We start from the raw sequence: 5,192 nt of genomic DNA on the forward strand, positions 1-5,192 counted from the left end.
GGATGGCCGCCCACGTGGGGCACGCCTGCCCGCCCGTCTGCCCGCCTGCCTGCCCGCCTGCCCGCCTAAGAACAGTTCGCGTGCATCTGCCCCGGCGGGCACCCGCCTGCTCCCCGCAACCTGCTGACTTTTCAGTTCTGCCCCCCCCTCGGGAAACCTGCTTGGGGACGGGGGCAGGCCAGGACCTGGAGGATGTGAACTCCCTCCGCCCGGAGCGCCCGTTCTGCTGGCCAGCTTCGTGCCTTGCTCCTTAACTTGCAGTGTGATTTGCAGTGACTACCTGAGCATAGATTTTGGCTATCATTGCAATCCTTAGCAAAGTCCCCGTCTGAAATGTGACATTTCACTTGGGGCAAAATAACTGCATTCGTTTTATAGATCCTTGTCCGTGGCTCTTGTCGACAGAGACTGCGCAAGCTCACGTGAACACACACAAGGTCGGGCCCACGTGCAGCAGGCCCATGTGCAGCACACCCAGAGGCAAATCAAGAAGTAATTACAGAATGAGCTTTCTAGCTCCTCACACACAGCCACACCGCTTCCAAGAGTGTGGAATGGAAAGAAAACAGCTTCCCCAGCCGCAATGTCTGCACTCCAGCCGAACACGCAGGCGGATACCTGGCAGGACCAGCCCTCTGACCTTGGTGATAATGAGCCGCAAGAGGTAGTTAAGTGGGGACCAGCAGTTGGCAATGGTTGTGTCGCTGAACTCCCATGTAGTCGACCGCGGTTCAAGTCCCAGGCCCGGTGGCTTAAACACGCCAGGTGCATGTGTGTGCGAGCCCAAGATCCTGAGAGGAGAATGGAGAAGGGATTGTGGCGTGGCCATCCCCCCCTGGGGGGTGAGTTCTCCCTTTCTGTCTCTGTCTTTCTGGTGAGTGTACACACTCTATACCAAAAACAAACAAACAAAAATCCCAAGCTCCACCGCTTACATTCTCACCAAGAAATGCATCTGCAGAGGCAGGCCCCATTTCTGGGACCCAAGGTACCATATGTCCCTGGAGGCTTGGGATGACAGCCCCTAGCTCCACCTTGTCTTCTCTCTGTCCCCTTCCAGCTCATGAGCCCCCAGGCCTCCCAGAGGCTTTCATGCTGGGGCATATGACAACAAACTTGCTTCTGAGCATGCCCATGTGAATGGTTGAAATGTAAGAGAAAACAGATGAGTTCCTTTGTCTACACAGGTCCCACGTGGAGCTGGACTCTCTTCGGTTCTACCCTGGACTTAATTGACAGGTACTTGACAGAACTTACCATCCTGACCCGGCTGCCACTCTGCAATGAATAGTGATATAGGGGCCAGCAGGTGGTGTGGTGATTGGGGCTCTGGACTCCCACATGACCCACCATGGTTCCACTCCCAACCCAGAGGCTTGAAACACTCTGAGTATGTGTGCTCAAAATCCCCAGAGGAGACTGGAGGAGAAGGGGATTGCTGCAGCTAGTCCCCCACAGAGTAATTTCTTGCTTTCTTTCTGTCTCTTCCCCCCCAATGCATGTGCCCTGTAGCAAAAATCTCAAGGGGGAAATATTAACAGAAAGGTAATGTTGAGCTGCTTGAGCTGCAGATCTTCCAGGATGGGCAACACCGTTAGCAGAAAGCACAGCCTGAGCAGTCAGCATGGCCAGAGACTGACTTCTGGGAGAACGCTAGAATAAAAAATGTTCAGACGTTTACGCCAGAAGAAAAAGAGCAATTCCAATATGTTCCCTGGTTTAAATCAAATTCGAGCTTTGCTGTTCAACAAAGCCAGACTCAACAAGACTATAATTGCAGGTAATCGTGTACTTTTTAAACCCCTCCCTCTAAAAAGTCTACAATTCTATCATGATTACATGGTAAAATAATTATGTAAAGTATTTGTGTAACTGCCTTTACACACACACACACACACACACACACATCATCATCATCAAGTGAATTTAGCTTTGAATCGTTGTAGCTTCCGAGGCTTGGTTTTCATTGCCATGAGACCATACCAAACCTGTGATTTTTCTGTCTACAACACAAAGGCTGAATTTGGTATTCTTATTTTAGGTCTAAATGATCTGGCTGTGTTTTAAAGAACACAGCAGAGAATAAATCAAGAGAAAGACAGAGAAAAGAAAGAGCTATTCAAGTTCCAAACACTAGCAGAGAAGCCATCTCCACTCCATCTACCCCAAATGATGACACCGAGGAGAGTCAGGCCTTCTTGGAAATGCAGAGACTCAGTTAAAAGGGAAGAGATCAGGCAGGGGAAGTGAGGGGTTTTAGGCTGAAAGCAGAGAAAGGTCTCATTTCAGGACCAGCGGATGGTGGAGCAGTTACGTCGCTGGACTCCCACATGGCCGACTGCGGTTCGAGTCCTAGACCTGGTGGCTTAAAATTCACGCCAGGCGCATGTGCGTGCATGCCCAAGATCCTGAGAAGAGAATGGAGGAGAAGGGATTGTGGCGTGGCCATTTCTCACTTTCTCTCTTGTGGAGAGCAGCCAATCTGAAACCGTGATAAAAACACGTGGCCTGCAGACACATGCAGAAACACGCTTCCGTAAGCTACTCTAGCAGGGCTATGAGAAGCATCTACATACGAAAGCAGTACCTGCCTGCTGTCAACGGCTGTCTTCCTGTTGTTGCTGATACCCCATACCCCCATACTGGGCTAAAGGAAGTCGCAAGCCTTTATCAAATTGTCCCCCAAGAAAGATCAGAGAAATGACATGGCGCCAGTCATTGTCACATCTTCAGTCGATTTACATCCAAAAACAACCGGCTTTGCATCCCAGTTTCTCCTCCCTTATTCTCTGCATTCCACTTCCTTCTTCCCCATTCCTTTTGCATCCCATTTTCCCCTTCCCCCTTTTTCTGCCCTTTAGAAGAATAAACCTGAGGCTGGTTCTGGGCGCAATTTCTCCATCAGAGAAGCTGTGCCCACCCGATCCTTGCTTTTCTATACCTGTGTGTCTTTGTGTGTTTGTTATTGTGTCTATTTCTAATCCACAGCCTTCCCCACTCAGAGAAACATGTTCTCTCACTGTCTCTGTCTCCCCTCACCCCCCACGAATACACTAAAAAGGTCTCATTTGGCCCTCAGAGGTGGGCACTGCGTAGCCCCTGGCTGCAGTGTCTATGGCTGTGCGGTAAGCCACCGCAGCCTCAGTGCTCATTGTTCTGTGCGTTGACAAGTCTCGACGGGTGGTTTCTACTTGGGGCTGTCATGTCATTGCAGTCAGGTGGCATCTGGGGCTGGAGTCTTCCCCTGAGATGGCCTCGTCCCTCAGGTGGTTAAAGTGACTGGAATCTACATGGCCAACTGTGTGTTCGAGTCCCAGACCTGGGACTTGGACAAAAAAGCTCCAGGCATATGTGTGTGCCTCAGATACTGAGAGGAGAATGGGGAAAAAGGGACTGTGGCATGGCTACCCCACCTCACCTTCCTCCTCTGTGTCTCTCCAGTGAGCACATGTAGCAAATTTAAAAAACAAATACAGAGGGACCAGCAGTTAGCGTAATGGCTATGTCACTGGACTCCCACATAGTCGACCACGATTCGCATCCCGGACCCGGTGACTTAAAACACACCGGGCGCGTGTGCGTGCGTGCCCAAGATCCTGAGAGGAGAATGGAGGAGAAGGGATTGCAACGTGGCCATCCCCCCTGGGGGGTGATTTCTCGCTTTCTGTCTCTCTGTCTCTCTCTCTCTAAACCGCCCACGCCCTATGGAAAAAAAAAAAAAAAAAAAAAAAAACTCTCCAAAAAAATAAAAAACCAGAAACTCCTCCAAGGTCACGTCTCCTATAAGCTTAGAGTAGCCGGAGTGCTCCCAACGAGGTGGCATCTGGAGACGGTTCCAACGTCTCCACCTTGTCTGTCTGTCTCTCTCTCTCTTTTTTGGCCACACCAAAAGAGATGAGGATGGGAGATCAAAACATGAGCATCTGGGCAGGAAAGAAAGAACGATCTGGAGGCTTTGCCAAGTTTCTGTTTGGCCTTGGCATCTATAGTCCCTATCACCTCCTTTAGTCTTTAGCGCTGATCTTTGATCTGAGACCTTCTAGAGACAATGCAGTCTCTTGGGGGCCCAAGGCTACCAGAATATAACTCTGACGAGCCGCTATTGAAGGTCCGGGCGTGGGTATACCAGGCACCGTGCTGGGTCTGGGCCCTATATTGGCAAACAAGAAAGAATTTTTACCGTCACTGCAGTTACGTTTAGCGTGGGCGACAGACAGAGCAGTGAGTGAGCAATGTCAATACAGGGCTCGAAAACGCTTTAACAAGGGAAATCCGAGAACACAGAGTAGGGCCGAAAGCGGACCCTGGCAGCCAAGGAAGACCGTGTAGACGTGGGAATGGCTGCGGAGTTGAACGCGGTGTGTGCGTGTGCGCGTGTATGTGAGAGTATGAAGGGGCTGGGAGGTGGCAGGGTGGACTGAGGCAGGCTGGTTTTCAAAGAGAACAGACGATTTGCCAGTAGACGGTAGATGCTTCGGAAATAGTGACTTCTGTGATTGTGAGAACGAGTGAACACAGCAAAGGCCTCGCATTTGAGAGAATGAATTCAAGGAACAGGAGGGGCGGACAGAGAGGCCAACTATGCTGATTTCTTTCTTTCTTTTTTTCTTTCTTTCTTTCTTTCTTTCTTTCTTTCTTTCTTTCTTTCTTTTTGAGGTTTTTGCTATAGGGCATGTGTGCTCACTAGACAGACAGAGACAGAGAGACAGAAAGTGAGAAATTACACCCCCCCCCAGGGGGGATGGCCACACCGCAATCCCTTCTCCTCCATTCTCCTCTTGGGATCTTGGGCACGCACGCACACACGCCCAGGGTGAGTTTAAGCCACTGGGTCCAGGGCTCGAACCACGGTTGACTACATGGGAGTCTAGCGACATAGCCATTATGCCCTCTGTTGGTCCCATGATTTCTCAGAAGGGCGTATGTATTCATGAAATAAGTGTAAGACGTTGCTGTGAGACTGCCTTCCTCCCCGGAAACCTTCCTGGGAGAAGCCAAACCAGCTGTCCCTCTGCTCGTGTTGTCAAGAGTTGCTTCCAAATCAGAATCCTGTGAACATCCAGGCCTTGGGCAAAAATCGGACTTCAGACCCCTGCCTATTTGCATGCAGGAAACAGACACCTCCCTAACTATGGAAGGCAGAAAATGACTAAATACAGGAAACCACCCAGTTACAGTGTTAATGGGAGGCC

Source organism: Tupaia chinensis, unplaced genomic scaffold (assembly GCF_000334495.1).
Source record: "Tupaia chinensis unplaced genomic scaffold, TupChi_1.0 Scaffold143615_1, whole genome shotgun sequence".
In the NCBI taxonomy this organism is placed as follows: domain Eukaryota; kingdom Metazoa; phylum Chordata; class Mammalia; order Scandentia; family Tupaiidae; genus Tupaia; species Tupaia belangeri.